The sequence below is a fragment of the Phoca vitulina genome, unplaced genomic scaffold, assembly GCF_004348235.1.
Source record: "Phoca vitulina isolate PV1807 unplaced genomic scaffold, GSC_HSeal_1.0 scaffold9, whole genome shotgun sequence".
NCBI lineage: Eukaryota > Metazoa > Chordata > Mammalia > Carnivora > Phocidae > Phoca > Phoca vitulina.
Window position 1 is genome coordinate 2,358,877 of NW_022589712.1, and position 20,335 is coordinate 2,379,211.

A 20,335-nucleotide genomic window follows, 5' to 3' on the forward strand; every position below is an offset into this window, starting at 1 on the left:
AGAGCAGGCCGGTGCTGGGGCGCCCCAGCTTGTTGGCCCCCACTTACGGGAGCGCAGTGGGTTCGCGGACAGGAGGGCGAGCGTCGCCGCCCGCGCCACTGACCCCGCGCCCACCGTTACTGTGACGCCACCTTAGGGAAAACGAGAAAGCCTTCTGTACCAGAGTGTCCGGCTTCCTTCTGGTGCCCAGGGCGGCTGCGTCTCCCTCCCTGGCTCCGGGCAGCGGCAGCCCCAGGGCCTTCAGTCCATCCCGGAGCTCCTGGCTCTGTCGCGAGACAGCGTCTATCTGGCTCTGGAGCTGGCGCCGAGCCGCGGCCCACCGGGACTCCTGGCTCCTGAACGCCTCGTGCAGCCGGGCCACCTGCTGCTGCAGCCGCTGCTTCCGGGAGCACGGGGGGCACGGGGGGCACGGGGGGCACGGGGTGGGGGAGAGAAGGACAGACAAGCTCTCAGACGGCGCCGCCCGCCGGCTTGCGAGCCTCCCCCGCAGCTCCCTCCTGCCCGTTGCCACGGGAGACCTGGCGTTTCTGGGAGGGGGTCGGGGCCCCCGACAGCTGAGGACACAAATATGACTGTGACACCCTGATCCACTTTCATTGAGCAGCGCCCGTAGGAGCTACTCCGCATAATATAAGCAGTAAGATGGTTCGTGAATTACTTCGTTTGCAAAAAGGGGCTGAGAACTGTCATTTCTTTCCTGATCTTACCCTGAGGGGGCAGCAGCCCAGGGAGTTGAGAGCCAGCGTTTGAAATGATTCGGAGGAGGTTATAACCCTGGCTTCACCACTCCCCCACTGTGTGACCTCAGGTGAGGCACCTCACCTCTCTGGGCCTCCGTTTCTTCCCCAAAACGATGCCAGAATGACCTCAGGACCTGGGCCGAGTGTGGGGCACAGAACGGAGGACGGGAGACTCAGAGTCAGGGCTGCCTGTCCCTCTGTCTTCACTGGCCCACTATAGCGTCACACAGGCTTTCGGGTCAGTGTACCCAACAGACGTTCACACAGAAGAGAAACTGGCTGGTGGGCAGAACAAAGGAAATCTTTGTATGTAAGTATCCAGGTTGTGTTCGGGAAGGAAGGTGTCCATCTGCCTATGTGAGAAACGATTTAGCAGAAAACCTTAGAATAAAGAAAATCAGTTAAAACTCAAAAAAAATGGGGCGCCTGGGCGGCTCAGTCTGTTAAGCGTCTGCCTTCGGCTCAGGTCATGATCCCAGGGTCCTGGGATCGAGCCCCACATCGGGCTCCCTGCTCAGTGGGGGAGTCTGCTTCTCCCTCTCTTGCTCCCCCTGCTTGTGTTCTTTTTCTGTCAAATAAATAAATAAAATCTTAAAAAAAAACTAAAAAAATAGTATTTCCTTCTCACAGAGATTATCTCTGAAAAATAATTAGAATCACATTGCAAATTTATTATTAAAAGTGAAAATAACAATTTGAGAAGAAATTAGTGACTGCATTATTCTGTTCTACAAACAGTGGGAAAGAAACTGCATTTTCATTTTAAATTAAATTCATATCCTCCCCAGGAATTATCCTAATAATGCCCAGTTTGTGAAGACTGGCACGGCCCCAGGGACCTGGGACCCATGTTGGTCACTTTCCCACCGGGAGTCTGCACTTGGGTTTTGGGGTGAAGATGCAGGGGGGAGGCCAGTAGGGGGAGGGCGGTGAGCCTCCAGTGCAAAGTGGCGCGACCAGGCCGTCTGTAGGGGGCTCCTTGCCATCTGGTGCAGCCCTGGCGTGGGGGGCAGACCCCCGGCCCCCGACACGCGGACACACGGGCGGCAGGGCTTGGGGCCAGAAGCGCCGCTCTGATGCTTGCCCAGGGAAGGTGCAAGAGCGTCTTGCACACTCGCGGCTCGGCCGCATCAGCCACGTGAAAACACTGTGTACTCAGCATCTGCCGTGTGAGAAACACTGGCGCCGGCTTCCCAAGTTCCCTGGCGTAATTCTGAAACCAGCCTTTGAGGGAAGTGATCTCCTCCTAGCGAACGGAGGCCCTGCAGGTCAGTCAGCAGCCTGAGTCTGTGACTCACAGGGCAGAGAGGTCAACTCCAGAGCTGGTGTTTCTCCCCCGTTTCTTGGAAAGCGTTTGTCACTCTCTGGTGTGGTCTGTGAATCACCGTTTACGGTGTTCATTCACATTCTGTCTGCCGTCGACAGGACCGTGTAGGGCCCCCCAGAGCAAGGACTGGTGTGCTGCCCACTCAGGCCTCCCAAGGGCAGACGAAGCTGACCTTGGGCGAGGGGCGGGAGGAAACAGGAGAAGGGGCATCTCAGGCTCCGAGGTCACAGAGGGGCTGGAGGCGCACCGCTGGTGAGGCGTCGGGAACAGAGGTGACCCCGGCTCGGGGCTCGGGGATGGAGCAGCATCCCCGGGAAGGGTTTCCGGCTCCCGCTGAGACAGTGTTGCTTGCGGTCATCACAGGACCCCCGCCCCACACTTCCCAGGCAATCATGATCCGTGATTTGGAAAGAGCTTTACACTGTCCACAGCCTGAATCTGGATCCTATTTGAGGAGACCCTCAGAAATGCCGCCTAACCCCCTGAGCCAGTGTTTCCAGTTGAATAGAAACTGTCCTCTGTCCCCCGCCATGTGACATTGTGGGGTCACACAGGGCCTTCACCCTTGCTGGGGTCGGCCTGAGACTGTGTTGAGGCTCTGTTCGCTCATTCACGTGTCTGTGTCCCTACGGGCCTCTGAGCTCCTCAGCTGCCCTGGGGAGTCAAATAACCCGAGACCTGGGGCCGCATCTGCTCTGTGCTGCTTTGCCAACACCCCTTGTCTTTATTATCACTGTGGAATCATAACAGCCCTTGCAGATTCCTGAGGATCCACCTCACAGGCTCAGGGCGGGTCTGACACTCAGAAAATCCAGTTACTGCCAGTGCTCCTGCACCGAATTACCTCCGAATTCCCAGAAACACAAGAAAAACCTGTGTTCCATTGAAATGGATTATTTTGTCAACCGTTCAGAAATTAGCTGAAGCCACGGCACTTTAAACCCAGGGGACCAGCTTTCCTGTGGGACCCTTCATCTGATGCTGTGTTTCCAGGATCAGTGGGGTTGTGATGGGAGGTAGGGTCTTGCACTGCATGGCCACAGCTACTGGACACGTGGCACCAAGGGAGGGGGACACATGGAGGCTTTCATGGAAGCCGGGTGGACAGAAGTGGACCCTGCCCTCCGGGGATGGGTGAGGAGGCTGAGGGCGCTCCAGAACTGTGGCTGCACGATTGAAGTCACGTGCACCTTCTAATTTTCCTCTAACCAAGTTCGCCCAGTCTCGTGCCTCCTCTTGGATTAGGGAAGTTGGCTGAGATACCCAAGTCTCCTTACACTCCCCATCCTGTCTCTCATCTACCAAGACACAGAGCTGCAGGAGGAGAAGAACCGTATACCCCTCCTAGAGGGCAGACAAGCATCAACATCCACGCTAAAGCATCTGGCCAGAGGAGGAAGCCGGGGGAATCTCAATGCCGGTCTCAGGCGCAGGATGGGGACAGTGGCAGGTGAGACTAAGGACAAGCCCCGTCCGGTCCCCAGCAGGGCCACTCACCAACATCTGCTCAGCCTGGCCGTCATCCCCGGAGAGTGCGGCTATGTCCTCGGGGTTGGCCCCAGGCCCACCACCCTCCTCCGGGCAGCCGGTCTCTGCGGACTCCGTGGGGTCCTCGGCGGTCAGCATCCTGCTGGGGAAGAAGGAGGCCATCAGGAGCAGCCTGGGCCCCCCACCCTCCACTGTGAAGGGAGCCCGAGAGACAGTTCTTTGTCACAGCCCTCTGTCCCTACAGTGACAAAACTGACCCCAGGAAAAGGTCATCTCGGGGTCAGGAGCCACAGACAAAGGGGTCTGACTAGGCCACACATGGCTTCTCCTTGGCAACCAAGAGAAACTGCTTTAACTCCTAAAAAATGGGCCCCCAGAGCTGTGGCCAATGTGATCAGGGTTGTCTCCCGGGAAACCTGGGGACCCAGCGCCTTCACCGGCCTTGCTGAGCAGTCCCCAGCCCGTGTCCCCCAAAAAAACCCCAAACAGACCCATGTCCTGTGCTGAAAATACCACTTTCCCAACAGCTCCAGGGGTGGAGTAGGGCCACTGGGGAGGCCGCCCTGTAGGCCTGGCTCCCAGAGAGGCCGGGAGCTGCCCCCACTGTGCTCCCAACACCTCCCCAAACATCTATAGAAGCGCCCATTTTCCTGCTCTTGCGCCCGCTCGCAGCTTTGAACCCAGAGACATGGGCCGGGGAGCGGCTTCTCCACCCGTGCCAGGAGGCTCGCGGCCTTCCACTTCCTCTCCATGTGAGGGGGACAGGGTCTTTATCGAAACGAGGTTGAGGTCTGACCCAGAAGCAAAGCAAAGACTTTCCGGCACACAGACAACTCTGGGGAGGGGGATGGACTTGGGAAGACACCTCTAATTATAACAACGCAGCACCTGCGCGTGAGCGGAACGCACCTGCTCACACACCTCAGACTCTGCAGGCGTGAGGATGAGCAGTGTGACCACAGCGGGTGGCTCAAAGCCTGTATCTCTTGACGAAAGACAATCAAAGGTACTGAGAGGAAAGACTAGTGAATAACCTGGTATTTCCACCATTCAGTCCTCCGGTGGGTCGTCCTGAGGTCTCACTGGGAAGTTGGCTTGACTTCCTCACCCTGAAGGAGGCCCTTCTCCCCCATTTCTCTGACATAGGGGCGTCATGCCGGGCCCTCGATTCCTCACTCTTCAGCCCACCAGTGAGCAGCGGCCCCCCGGCTGCAGTCCTGTCCCTCCAGTGTGTCCCCCACCCCATCTGGTTCTAACGGACTCCCTGCCTTAAAGGGGCGTTGCCCTTCCATGCTCCCCAGCTCGCCAGGAGGCCCGACGACTTCAGAAGCTTAGGTTGTAATTACGTACTTACCAACACGTGATCTGAACACAGTAAGCTCATCGTCCGTGGAAATTACCTACCCACATAGGCAATTAGAAATGGCGGAACCCCCTCCCAACTGACCAGAAAAAGTGTGCCTAATATCAAGTTTTCAATAGACAATATATAGTAAGAACTCATTTTTCTTAACGCATATTCTTGAAGAAGTACCAACTGTAAAATGCCTTTCCATCTAAATTAACTGCATGATTTTGTGATAATGAAGACAATGAAGAAGTGGGAGAATCAGTGTTCAGTGTTATCTGTTAACTGTCCTTTCTCATCGATGGGCCTGTGGACGTAGTAATCACACATTTAGGAAGTCTGCCCACGAACGCTTCTACACCGTGTAAGACCCTGGAGCTCCTGGCCACCGCTGTGCTGCGGGACGGGGGTCCAGCCGCGCTGGGGCCTGCTGGTGCTCCTCCCTGGACATCTGCTAATCAGCCCCTGCTCTCCTGGACCGGCCTTTGTCGGCCGGGGTGGCCAAGTGCCCTGGGCTCTGTCTGATATTCAGGCTGTCCGTGGTATAGTCCTGGGATCCCTGGGACCCCTGGCCCGGGAGAAGAGTCCCCTGCAGAGCGGACCCCAGCCACATGAAGCAGGATGTGCAGAGGAGCTCCTGGAGGCCGGACACGCCCTCGCTCAGTGGTTCTGGAGGCACCTGCAGCTCTGTACGTGCTGGGGAGGCCAGGAAGCCCACTGAGCTGGGGGAGCCCCAGAGCTCGGCGACGCGCTGTCCACACGGACTCCCTCCCCATCCTCCGCAGCCTTCAGATGCACAGAGGCCTTTATGGTAGACTCAGAGGTTTCCGATTAGGTTTCGGCCTATCTGAACCTGCCGTGACATGGGTCCATTGACCAGCTCTGCAGGTGACATGTGTGCAGTAGGCAATAAGCACTGGTATCTTGAATGGATGGGGCAAAACGTGTAGGGGGTCCCAAGTGACTCAGGTACAAGATGGTGTAAAGCCCCCGCCCGCTCTAAACCTGACTTGGTGATGTGCTGTAGGCTACCCAGCCCCAAAGTACTTCCCCCGATTCGAAGGCAGAACACCTGACAACATTCGTTCTTTCCAATCTTAGCCTCAGGGTATGTGGTTTTGAAGTAAGAATTGTCGGTACTTGAATGATGAATATATTTAATTCCCGAACAACGTTAACAGCAGTAAATCCTCTATGCGCATGTTCTTCAATAAAATAGTCAACTAAAGGCACGGAATGCTCTTGTCCTGTGCCTTCACATGTGAGGCACCTTCCTGAGAAGCCCCGGTGTGCATGCGGGATTCAGGTGGGGCCGGGAACAGTGGAGGTCGGGGGGCTGCCATACGTCCGTGGAGAAGAGCATCGATTCCTGACACAAAGCCATGCGGCTCTCCCTTTTCTGGGCCCAATGTAATGACTCTTCCGTGTGTGCGGTGTGACCTCCCGTGCTTTTCCTCTGGGAGAGTGGAGACACTTCACATCATACTCTCCTTCAAATTCCTAAAGTTTCTCAGTAAGTATCACTTGAGTTTAGTCAACGCAAATTGAATAAGCCTGTTAGAATGTCTAGAAGAAAGAAAGCTTTATTTGAGCCCCAGTGAGGACAACTGCCTCAGGTACACCATCTTCACAGAGAACAGAGAGCTCCGGGAAAGAACAGTTAATACAGGGTTATATGTGTTTTTTTCACCCGAAGAGTTACAAATCATCATGACGAAGAACATTCCAGAAAGTTACAGGCTTTATCTTATGCCTTTTGTATGTGCAAGGCTGCCTGGCTCTGGTCTCATGGGAACTTAAAAGAGGTTTTACTCTTATCTCTACATTTGAAATGTTTTTTTTTTAAAGGTTATTTGTCCACTAAATAGATGTACAATGTGTGCTCGGGTCAGAAACAGAGCTCATGCTTTGAAGTTTGGTAGAGTCGTTCTGACCTTGGGAAAAGTTAAAGGACAGCTCCCCTGGGAGCCCAGGAGCAGGGCCCATAGGCATTAAAGCTGAAAATCTTTCTTTCATAAGTTTATTCTACCAAAAAACACATTAATAAAAAGCAATATGAAGGTTTATGGTTAGAAAAAAAAAAAGCTAAAGAATCTAAATTAAATACAGGTAACTATATAATTTGCCCTTGACCCTAGGACTGGGAAAACCCAAGGTGGGACTTGTCCCAAACCCCTGGGGTCACCATAGGGAAAGCTGTGACACCATGGGACGAATCGAGAGGACCAGCACCTCATTGTCCATCCCAACAACCCCAGCCCCGAATGTGCAAGAATTGTCTAATTTCTTATTGTATTTCCAAGCAAACTTTGAAGTAAAAAAGAAGTGGGATAAACTAATAGAGAAGTGATTTGTGCCACTGTTTCGGGGTGTGTTGGGAGCTGGGGCTCGCAGACAAAGCCTGGTGGTTCTCTTCGGAGCAGGCGCAACTTCGTCGACGCGTAGAGCCCAGCACAGCAGGCAGCCCTTTGGCCCCGTCCAGGAGCGTGTCCGGCCACACTCAGGTCTGTGCTGTGGGCTCTGCCCCGGGAGCCTGTGGGGGGACACACTGCAGCGGCAGCCAGGCTGCACGTCATTACACACAAAGCTGCCTTTCCCAACCATCCCCAGCAAGCACAGGGCACAGCGTGCTGACCGAACGTTCGACGTAACAGTCTAGGAGGGCGTCCGGGCCTCCTCACCACCCCTTCTTGGCCCTGCCAGGGTCAGCCTGGCCCACTTCCGGAGAAGCCAGCCTCTTTGGCCAGGAAAGCCCCAAGACCTGGGGCCAGGAGGCCACATGCCCGACCCAGAGAGGGGGCCAGTCCTCCCGGGGCTGCCTTGTTCCTCTCTGGTGGCTCTCTGGAGGTCAGAAGCTATTTACCCCCTCAGTGCACGTGTTCTGGGTCAAACAAGGAGTGGTGGTCAGTATTTTGTTGTTAACTTTCTCACGCGGGAGCCTCTTCCCTGTGTCTCCCCGAGGTACATGTAGGTGCTGTGTGAGGTGCAGAGTGCTCCCTGAGGGGCGCTTGGGTGGGACATGGTGTTGTCTGGGAGGTGAGCCCAAGCTGACCTCCCCGCCCTCTGCCTGGGGAAGGCCGCTTCTGTCTACCTGACCCCACCAGAGCCCCAGGACCACCCCGTGAGTGTCCAGGTGGGTCTCACCTCAACCCTTGGAGTTGGAGCACCTTGAAGTTTTTCTGTACTTCAAGGGTCTTTGGGGGTCTTTCGCCATTATCTGCAGCAGCTGGGGTGGTGAGAGGACTCCGTGTCATGGGTCTTCTCTGCCCAGAATTTTATTCACATCCTGAGGCTGTGTGCGCTCAGACCTGCCCACCCAACCTTGGAAGCAGGTGCCCCTGGGAGCCCTCCTCTTGGTGGTGTCCCAGGCTTGGCCGACTCTCCTCAGCAGCAGAGGTGTCTTGCCCGGGGTGAGGGGGTCTCAGCTACTCTGTCTCTTCACCGAGGGTCTCAGCACGGGTTTATCGAGACTGCGACCCCCTACACCTAAGTTTACTTACACATTTGCCTAAGGTAATTGCGTGAATGTGGATGGTAAAATGTCAGATGCTACGCTGATGGAGGACATCGAGGAACAGCACGGGCTCGTGCGCCGTACGACCTGCCCCTCTTACTCCTCTGTTAGCTCAGATTCACAGATGCGTGCACATTCTAGTGAAACATTTACAACTATTTTGAGTTCCTAAAACTACCACAGAATCATTGTGGTAAGACTTGAGATTTGTGGGGATAAAGGGAACATGAGTCCCAAGACAAAACCCAAAAACGGATTTCATCAGCATTCCTGAACTGTACAATGGAAACACAGAAAGGTAAATATTTATTTTTGCCAGTTTTCCAGGTGTCCACTCAGTCCGGGCAGGTGGTGTCGAAGGATGTGGCACATTTTAGTGCACTCGAAACTCCACGTTTCCTTTGGTTTAAGGAGCTGACTCTGAATGTCCTGAGTGGCCCGCTGCTCACCGCATCCTCTGCGCAATGCTCCGTGACAGCTGAATGTGGGGAAAGGCAGTGCCCTTCCAGCTAGGAAGTGAGACAGAACACACACAAACTGGTCAGACCCACAGTTCTGAGCGTGTCCTGTACACCGAAGATCTGATTGTTGAAAAGCAGCTGGGGGAGAAAAGGATGCTTTACACAGTAACTGTGTTTTTTCTGAACAGGGAAAATTGTCCAACGACTGCTAGCCGTCACTATACTTTATCCTATTTTGTGTTGCTCTGTTTTTGCAGAAGATCCACGAGAGGAGCAGGGAGATTGTGAACAGACTGCGAGGCCGAGAGAAAGGGAGGGAGGAGGCTCCACCTGGGGAGACCCAAACGGGACACCCCTGTCCAGGTGAGTGGCGGCCACGTGACATCCAGCAGGAAGCCCGGAGCAGGCTCCTTAACCCTGAAGGTTCTTGGGCGGAGAGATCACAGTGTGGGACCAGGACTGCCCGGGGCCCGGGAGCAGGCGGCCCCGCTCTGAGACCGAGTCTTACTTCTTCTCAATCCTGGATCCTGTGGCCACAGCTGTCTGTGGCTTTCTGCCACTCCTAAACAACAGGGACTGAGGCCCATTTTCATTTCACTGTTTATTGGTTTGTGAAATCACCTAGCCTTTGAACAAACAACCCAGGCTTTTATGCCCGAAAAACAGCGTGGTCCCCCAGGGGAGCATCTCCTTGTTCCGAGTCCCACAGCCTGCGGAGCAGTGAGGGGTCCGATGTGGAGCAGACACCTGCTGAGGAGCAGATGCATCACAGAGAGGGACGGGGACAGGGGTGGGGGCAGAGCGTGTGTCCCCAGCAGGAGCTATTTGTCTTCGGTAGCATCTGTCTGCAGAGCTTTAGGGGTCTGGCTGGGATTTCGAGCCCCTGTTGACCATAGAGCGGCTACAGAAAAACCCTCATACGAGGTTAACAGAACCCCTCAGGTGCCTTGCAAATTTAGTCCATTTCTCTAATGATGAGCCTCAAAGTTACATACAAATGAGGTCTAAGTTTGTGTAAGACGAGGCTTGCTGACCTGCCTACACCTTGATGAATTGTTTCTTACTCCGTCACTCGTAGGATGTCTCTAACTGAACACAGCGGTGTCCTATTGAAAGAGGAACTGAACTGTATTTTTGATAATTGTACCTATTTGATGTCAAAATATTTTATGATTATAAAGATTATTTTTATCTTTATTATATAAAGATTAAATATTAAATTAAAAATACTACACACAGAGAACACCTATTTTTAAGAAAGGAGTAGTTGATGTGAGGAACATATCTTTGGATTTCCCAACTTAGTAGAAAACAAAACCCAAAATGTTATATTTGTCATGAGGAAACAATAAGACAGATCTACACAGAGGACATTTCTGCAAAACAACACCCTGAACCCCACAGACACATGGGTATGGGGAAGAGAGGAAAGGGGAGAGGAGCTGACGTGGTGGGAGGCCCTAAGGTAAAACAGAAAAGGACACCAGAGAAGTGCGTGTGATATGCGGGGTCTGATGGATCCTGGACCCGAATCACACATGAAGGCAGAGAAGGAGAGAGAAAGCCCTGGGGAGGCAAACGTGGGCGGCATCTTCGAGCACTGAACTGTGTCTGCTCAAGCTTCCCCAGGGTGATGCTCGTGTGGGTGATGTAGGAGAAAGTCCTTGTCCTTAGGGACAAGAGGGAGTCCTCAGTGATTCCCACATGCCACACGGGCCCGCACGCACACGCACGTGTGCAGAGAGAGAGCACGCAGCCCAGCCGGGAGCGGGGATGGAATGAGGTAAAGCTCCACGGGCGCTGGATGCATTATTATTCTTCATCTTCTCTGTGGGTTTGAAATATTTCAAAATAAAAGGTGGGAGGAAAAAAACATCAACACCAACTTCGTAAATACCAAAACAGCAACAGCTAAGATTAAAAAAAAAAGGTAAAATGGTTTCTTGTGGGGTGGGAAAAGTTCGGGGTGGGGGGATAAGGCACTGATAATTTTTATTATGAATCCCACAGAACCTCTTGCTTCTGTGCACTTATGATTTGATAAAAAGAAAATCTTAATTATAATAGATCAGACTTTAAATTTCTTTATTATGGTAAATATTAGTAATGGTAATTTTTATTGGTAATGGTATTTAATTGGTAAATATTGGTAATGGTAAATATTATGGTAAATATGGTAATAAATATGGTAAACAAAAAATTATTTTTAAAATCAGTTTTGAGAGCATACCCATGAAATGAAGAATGAGAAAAATGTCAACATAAAGGGCATCTATATGTTCACTTCGACTCCATGGCACTTATTAAATTTAAGTTTTTTCCTATGAGATTTTAAATCACAACATTTTTAATATAAAATGTAAATATAAAATAAAATGTAATTACTTCACCTACTATGTATATGCAAGACCAATAAATACATTCAAAAATATTGCAACAAGTAGAAGCGTCACACTTTTCCGGATAGCAAAACAGAGACCTTATGAATGCATTCATGTCCTCTGGTGAATTTCTCCTTGGTATGCGGCCTGGATTCAGCCACCTTCAAGAGAGTACAGCACAGAAGAAGAAATCCCTATCTGAGCTGGCCCCCTTCACAGAATTATTTGATCTGGGGCAAGTCCATATTAAATAGGATTTGAACTCAGTTTTTATTTCCCCTTTTAGGTCTAAATTCTCAGAGAGGGCCCCAGTCTGTGACACAGTGGTGGAGGTCACGGTGAGACAGAGTCCAACACCCACTACCCTTTCACAAATCCGCCAGCCAGGGTCTCGGGACTCGCCTGCTTGCCGGCCCCAGGGGACCCACCAGGGGACCACAGGTGTCCTCCAACATCGAACAGTCCTATTACGGATGACAAGCAGCTAACAGGTGCATCTTTCAGATACTTCTCGGCAAAATCTCATTATCGTTTTAACTAAAAATCTTCATGTAAGACACAGACGTTTACTGCATTATGTAAAGCCATAGTAAACATTTCATCACCTGGTCATTATTGAATCAGAAATCTGCCAACCAGAACTTTCTAAATAGTTGCAAACAAATAAGAACGAATGTTGGTCTTGAAATTTTCAACTGGATGAAGACCAGTTTTCTAACCCCTTGGATACGGATCAGCAATCTCATGGGCTGGTATTGAGCAGGCCACGAGGGCTGAGGACAGATGGGAGGCGCAGTCCAGTCTCTAGGAACCTCGGGCACACCTGGGCTGTAGAGTCTCAGAGACAAAGAGACCATCAGCATGCGGACAGCCCGGTGCTGACCAGGGTATTCCTCAGGGAGGAGACACCGAGGAGGCCGTGAGCTGAAGTGCGAGCTGAGGCATGCTCCTGCAGAGTGAGAGAAAGGACATCTCTGAAGGGAACCGCCAAGCAGGGGAGCTATGTGGAGGGCAGCCCGCAGGACAGCCCGTGTCTCCAGGAGTGTGTGGGATGAGGCTGAATGCAGGGGGTGGGCTCAGACACTCAGACTTGGTTGGACTTGGTGCGATAAACAAGAGGAACTGTCCACGTTTACCGAGACAGAACTCGTGGGTTGCAGAAGCTGATTCTGGCAGAAGCATACAAATACCCTGGGAGAGGGAGAGGCCATTTAAGAAAACATTAGTAACCCAATTACACACAGCAAAGTCTACGCCACTGTGTTTTACATTTTCATTGTGCATAAAAATTGTCATCAGCAGAGTAACGGTCCCCAGGGACATCCACAGGCTGAGCCCCGAAACCCCCGAATATGTCACCTCACCAGGCAGAGTGACTTTAAATTGATTAAATAAGTCAGGGTTCTTGAGATGGGAGGTTATCCTGGACCACCTGGGTGGGCCCCGCATAATCCTTTAAGGTCAGAGTCTGGGAGAGGACGTCACCACCAGAGCAGGAGGGAGAGGGAGAGGCTTGAGGAGGCGGTGCTCCCCTTTGAAGATGGAGGAGGGGCCACGTGCCAAGGAACACAGGTGCCGCTGGAAGCTGGACAAGACAAGAAGGTGCCCAGAGCCTCCGGAGGAATGCAGGCCTGCAGAAACCCGGGCCTTAGTCCCGAGAGTCACAGGTTGGACTTCTGGCCTCTGACTCCATGAGAATTGTGGGTGTTGGTTGGAGCCACCAAGTCTGTGGTGATGGTGTTGCAGCAACCCCGGGAAACAAACGGAGAAAGCAAGAGGACGGTGCCTGTCTAGACCTTACCCACAGAAGCTGGAAAGTAATCGAAATGAAGAAAATCAAGCACTCCAACTGCATGAAAGATAGAACATGGGTGACAGAGATAACGAGGTTCGGATAAGGGAGGAGCAGCTGGGTGGCCGACGCTCTGATTTCCAGCCAGCAGAAGGAGCAATAGTGTTCTGCGGACGCGGGAGAATGAGCAGGGCTGATGCCGCTAGAAGTCAGAGAGAGTCTCAGGCGTGGTACTCTGCAGTGCAGTCGACCAGATGCCCAAAGGCAGGAGGCCCCTGCTGAGCCCCAGACGTTCACTGCACCCCCAGACCAGGAGTGGAAGAGACTGGGCCAGGCTGTTGGAGGCTTGAGGAGAGCAGAGGCAAGGCCAGGGCAGGCTCTGCCTCCAGAACTGCAGACCAGGGACAGGGGGAGAGAGAAGAGCTGGCCAGGAGAACAGCGGGAGGACAAAGGACCCAGGGACGCAGACTCCCGGGGCCCAAACGTTGTGGGAAGTGCATCGTCAACAGTGTCAGCTGTGGTTGGGCATTCTGGGCACGTGCAGGAAGGACGACGACGTTAACTGGAGAACTTGGTCCAGGTCAAGGCAATAAACCTCTGGGGGGTCCAGTTTCCTCATCTGCAAAATGAGAAACTGGGGTTAATTTCTAAGAGCTCACTTGCTCTAAAAAATGTTGTGATTCTATGATTAACAGAAAGATCATTTATAGCTGATGATGCCCACTGAGAAAACAGTTTGAAAATACACTAATAACTATGCCTAAGGGGATCCCTGAATAAGAACAATTGGATTAACCAGATTATAATGTTCTTCAAATACTGAAAAATGTCTAGTTAACTGTAGCCAAGATGTCTTAGTTTGGGGCATAACTGTCTCCCCCATTCCACTGAAGGCCTCAGGCTGAGAAGCCCAGCTGGTCCTGAATGGGGTCCACTGTGAACATCAGCTCCTCTTCTCTCCTTGTGTGGGCAGATCCCTCATCCCCTGGAAGTGCCCCTCTCTGCCTTCTGAGTATCAGGTCAAAGGCCTTTTGTTCACTAGGTTCCCCCAAACTGGGAGGACTCCAGTGTGAATGTGGTTTCAGTTTTTGTTTGATTGTAATAAAGGAAGAAAGGTACTTGGTTGATAAAATGTGATTCTCTAAGGATTCTCTCACCTCCAAGCCCTGTGGGGATCAGCACTCGCCCACAGGAGGACGGCTCATCTCGCAGCTCAGCTGGGAACTGTCAGGCTTGTCATGGTCTCAAGCCTGAGAAACAGGAAAATGAGGGCTTCTCCCCAAAACTCGAACCTCAGTAGCCAGAATGCAAGGACACAGAGAAGAAGAGAAAGGGGGTGGTGTTTCTCGAGGATCAGGTTCTGAGAAGTGCATTTTATTTATTTTTTTAAAGATTTTATTTATTTTTGTGAAAGAGAAGGAGAAAGAGAGAGCGAGCACGAGTGCGGGGGAGGGGAAGAAGGAGAAGCAGACTCCCTGCGGAGCAGGGAGCCCGACGCGGGGCTCCATCCCAGGACCCTAAGATCATGACCTGAGCAGAAGGCAGACGCTTAACGACTGAGCCCCCCAGGCACCCCTGAGAAGAACATTTTAATCAGAATTAGAAACACTCCCATTCCTGTGTCAGCTCCTCAGCTTGCTGACAAAGCATGAGGCCCAGGCGTTTGGTAGGATAACCCGTCCCTGAGGGGAAAATCAGACTCCTTCTCGAATCCGCCAGAGGAGCTGCCTGGCCTCTCTCTAAAATACGAATAAATAAGTAAATAAGTAAAAATTGCAGACTGAATGGAGGGAAAAACCACATTGTAAGCTGCGTCCCCCAGCACTGAATCTATCTTGTTTGCATGAAATCCTGGAAGGAAATTCTCTGCATGGCAGGATTATAAATGATGTTTTTCCTATTTGACCCTATAGCTGCCTATATTTTCTACATAGAAGAGATCACTTCTGTAATCCGAAAATAAGCACAAATTTAAGAATTAAATTATTAGGTTGTGAGTTTGCATTGTGCTGGGGAGAACCAGTCCTGGATGAAGGTCGGGGCCTGCGGGTGATGCACAGACTACATTCCCGAGAGAGGACGTTTGTGCGATTAGCATTTTGCCACTGGCCTCGTGAAAACGAGAATGTGAAGACCCCTTCCGACAGGTCTTACAGATACAGAAATGGCGGGGCATCAGGGGAAAGAAGACCGGAAAAGAGAGGAAGAGCCAGCTGGGGGGAGAGGGGGATGGCCATCAACTCCCCTGGGGTCCCCGCCCTGATCTGGGAAGGGCGCGGGTCGGGAATAAGGAAGAAGCACAAACCATAGCTACGTTTGGCATCATTTATTTTTTTTATGATTTATTTATTTATTTGAGAGAGAGAGAAAGCCCCTGTGAGCCAGGGGCAGCGGGAAAGAGAGAGAATCCCAAGCAGACTCCATGCTGAGCTTGCAGCCCGACTTGGGGCTCAATGTCACGACCCTGAGATCACGACCTGAACTAAAACCAGGAGTCAGACGCTTGACCGAAGGAACCACCCAGGTGCCCTGACACCATTTAAGTTTAAAAATACATGTGTGTCGGGCGCCTGGGTGGCTCAGCTGGTTAAGCGACTGCCTTCGGCTCAGGTCATGATCCTGGAGTCCCGGGATCGAGTCCCGCATCGGGCTCCCTGCTCGGCGGGGAGTCTGCTTCTCCCTCTGACCCTCCCCCCTCTCATGTGCTTGCTCTCTCTCATTCTCTCTCTCTCAAATAAATAAATAAAAAATCTTTAAAAATAAATAAATAAATAAAAATAAAAATACATGTGTGTCTCTGCCAGGGATGTCACAGTCCCTGTCTTTTCCCTTTTCATTGTGCGTTTCCGTGTTTTCCATTTTATGCATTGAGAATATATCACATGTGCAATCAGATAACATTCAAGTTATTCTGTAAAGATGCTTCAAGGGTCATAAATGGGACTGGACCGTGGTCAGTGGGCCACAGGTTTATTGAATGAACAAACTAATGAATAGCGTACTTAAAATGACCAGTTTCACAAAAGCCTATTTTAAAACACCACTTCTGGCTCTGTTCAACCCATTTCCCCGGCAGCAGGGAGACAACAGCTCTGAAAACCTGGTCCCATTCACCAAGACTGCTGTCAGTTTTGCTTTCGTCCACACCTTCCTCTCCCGCGTCCACTTCGGAAGAGTTAGGGGTTTTCCATCATTCTGAACTTGAAACTCCGTTTAATTGTAACATGTGCCCAAAAAATGATGAAAAAGAAAGTTGTTGGGTTTTTTTGTTTTGGTTTGGTTTGGGGTTTTTGGTTTTTTGTTTTTTTTTTCTGCTAGGTAGAACCTTTCTACACTTGACCTGTGTTGGAGTTTGAGTATGATCAGTCACAATTTTATTTTTGTAGGATTAACATTTTCCTACAACAATAACTTATGTTCATAGTGATTTCTTATGCATGAAACCCTGATTACATTCATCATTCACTCCTTTGGGGGTATTTGCATTGTAGGGATATTCTGAGGTTGCTGAAATTCTTGTACCCAAACCCTAAATTCAGACGCATGCTCCGGATCATCACAGGACTCTGCCACATTCATGTGACTTCCACCCTCTGAAGTGGTACTCCCAGCTCCTTTTTCTAAAACATTAACCATTTTTCTTGGAAATGACCATTGCTCCTTCCCCCCAAGGCTCACCCTCCCCGGGGTCGGAGGTGAAAATAAGAGAAGTGAAGAGTCACCGGGTCTTAGACCGGGAGTCCTGCCCCGCTGGGGTAAAGTAGGAATTCCTTAGGAGGAGGAGAAGCAGGCTTGCGGGGGCTGGCAGCTGGGTATGGCAGCAAGAAAAGAAAGTAAGATGCAGTGAACTTTAGAGAGTCTCCAAGACAGCCGCTCGCCAAGGTTGAGAAAACGTGCCGTTGCTGTGTTGGGACCCTGCACACCCCAGCTGTGGGCCCAGCCCCCCAGCTGCACTGCCGCCTCGCCCCGGCATGCCTGAAGACTCTATCCCCAGCCCATTTCAGTTGTACCTATTATTGAATTTTATCATGCGTTTCTTACAATCCTGTGTGTATTCCTTGGCCTTCCCTGCTGGAATGTAAGTCCTTAAAGTTAGGAAGTATTATGAACATGATTAGTATTTGTATCCCCAGCACAAAAGGTACAACACTTAATATGTTCTAAATTTTTTTTTAATAAATAAATGTGTAGTAAAGTATTTACCTTTGCCCAAAAAGAAGTGATGACCTTTGGCCTCAGCTGCTGGGAGGTCACTCTCAGCCCTTGGAAGGTCATGCGTGATAGAGATATGTTTTCCCCGGGGGCTTTGAGCCAGCCAGATGGTCATACTGTGATGAGGGGCAGGGGCTTTGGGCCACACACATCAGCTGGTCCTCCAGAGGGGAAGGAGCCTGAGATGGGCCACACAGAAGGCCAGCCACCCTGACGTGATGGACCTCAACGAGGCCTCTGGACATCAAGGCTGGGGGCTCCCCTAGCTGACAAGGGGATACGGGGGAAAAACACCTCATCCCGACCCCATGGGGAGGACAAAGGAAGCTCCATACTTACTACTTTCCTGGACTCTGTCCCCTGCACCTGCTCCCTCCCTCAGTGGATCCCAATCTGTGTTCTTTTTCTGTAATAAAATGAAATTATGAACAAAACAATGTTCAATGAGTTCTTGGGTCCTTCTAAAGAATTATCAAAACTGGGGATGGTCTTGGAGACCCCTGACTTACAGTTGCTGTCTGAGAGGAAGTGGTCTTGTGGGGACGGTCACTCCAAACCCCATCGTTGGTAACCTCGAAGCGAGTGATAGGAGAATCTAATTCAGAGTAATTATTCAGTCTTTACAAAGTCTTCCATCTGGTTACCCTCAGACATAAAAGAAAAACTGGAAAGGAAAAGTAGAATTAAATTGGTGTGTTGGTTTGAAGCAGTGATTCAGTTTTCATTTAAATTTAAGAATAGGGGGCGCCTGGGTGGCTCAGTCGTTGAGCGTCTGCCTTCGGCTCAGGTCATGATCCCAGGGTCCTGGGATCGAGCCCCACATCGGGCTCCCTGCTCAGCGGGAAGCCTGCTTCTCCCTTTCCCACTCCCCCTGCTTGTGTTCCTGCTCTCGCTCTCTTGCTCTCTCTCTGTCAAATAAATAAATAACAACCTTTAAAAAAATAAAATCTTTAAATTTAGGAATAGGCTTGTAAATAAAGCATACACCGTAAAAACTTCTCTGTGAAAACAGAGAAGCTTCCTTAATGGGAAGAGCATTGAAGAAATAGTAATAGTGATTGAAAATAGAGTTTCTGGGGTTAATAAGATTTAATAAGACAAGATCCCTGAGGGAGAAGCTCAAATATTATAACTTTAAAAGACAGGAAGTAAAAAACAATTCAGTGTTTTAGAAATAAGGAAGATAAGTGTGCACAAAGAAAAAGAAGCAGAATTTTAAATTCTGTTATTTTTATTTCCTATATTTATAAAGGAAAACATGTAGTTATTAATGTTTGTGTTATCTATTGAGTTAGGATATCTATTATTTAGAAGGTTTTTGGTATAAGCTGAAATCTGCAGTTACGGGGTAGCTTTGAAAGTCTGTCAAAGTCCTCAGTGTGTCGTGAGAAACACATTTGAGCAGCTTACATCCCTGAAGAGTTAGTTGCCAGCTTTTCTGGGTGTCCCCGGGTGCCGATGGCAGTCACAGGGATGAGGCAGGCAGCCTCCAGGCGCCCTACCTGGGGCTGGCCGTATCGGCCGTGTCGAACTGTCTCGTGCCCCCGAGGAGCCAGCCACAGGGAGGCTACACTGGCGAGTCCTTGTCCATAGAAGGTATCACTATGGGGGTGCCCACTGGGACATTCCCACAGTCTGGAGGCTTGGAAGACTCTCCAAAGTCCCCTTTTAGGAAACAAATAGGTGAACCTGCCTGATGCAGAGATGGGTAATATGTGGGTTGGTGGTCCAGCTGGAAAGGAAAACTCTGAGTCAAATCACCTGAAATATTAGGTAAATCAATGGCCCTGGTGGGCTTCTAGAGACGTGGGCTTTTTCTGACACAGGAGTGAACTGTGGCCAATCGGGAGGCAGCAGAACAACATGGTCACATCCCCGGGCACTGGTTGGCATCTGGGCTGGGAGGACCCTGCTCCTGCCATTTCCTGGCCTGTGACCTTGAGCAAATTACCGAACCTCTGTGGGCCTCCTCCTCTTCATCCATAACATAGAGCTTAAAATTGTACCTACTTCAGTTCATTGCTGTGTGTTTCACTGATAACATGGGTGAGTGCGTGGTGGTGCTGGACACCAGACAAACATGCAGCAAACCTTAGTGGCTATTACTGCTGAGATGTTTCTAGGTCTAAAGTCAGGTCTCAGAAGGGAAGACAACAGAGCACCCTAGAACTGATGATCGACACAAAAGGGAAGCACTATGTTGGGAGCGAAAGGAATTCTGTTGAAATCACATGGAGATTAACAATGACAACAGCAAATGGATCCGGCACCCACGGTGCCCCAGGTGTGGTGGGAAGGACTTTACCTGTAGAACCTCCGACACTCATCGTGACCCTGCAAGGAGGTGCTCTCATCATTTCTCACTCAACAGGCTGGTACACAGATGTTCCTTTGCCTCCCCCAAATTACACTGCTGCTAAGTGGAGAAACCAGAGTTAGAATGAAAATATAGTTGACTCCAGAGCTCAAACCACACTAAACAGAACCAAGATAAGTGAGGCTCAACAGTGGGTCAGGACCCAGGTGAGTGAGGCTCAACAGTGGATCAGGACCCAAGTGAGTGAGGCTCAACAGTGGGTCAGGACCCAGATGAGTCAAGGTCAACAGTAGGTCAAGACCCAGATGAGTGAGGCTCAACAGCGGGTCAGGACCAAGGTGAGTGAGACTCAACAGTGGATCAGGACCCAGGTGAGTGAGGCTCAACAGTGGGTCAGGACCCAGGTGAGTGAGGCTCAACAGTGGATCAGGACCCAGGTGAGTGAGGCTCAACAGTGGGTCAGGACCCAGATGAGTCAAGGTCAACAGTAGGTCAGGACCCAGATGAGTGAAGCTCAACAGTGGGTCAGGACCCAGGGGAGTGAGACTCAACAGTGGGTCAGGACACAGATGAGTCAAGGTCAACAGTAGGTCAGGACCCAGATGACTGAGGCTCAACAGTGGGTCAGGACCCAGGGGAGTGAGGCTCAACAGTGGGTCAGGACCCAGGTGAGTCAAGGTCAACAGTGGGTCAGGACTCAGATGAGTGAAGGTCAACAGTGGGTCAGGACCCAGGTGAGTGAGGCTCAACAGTGG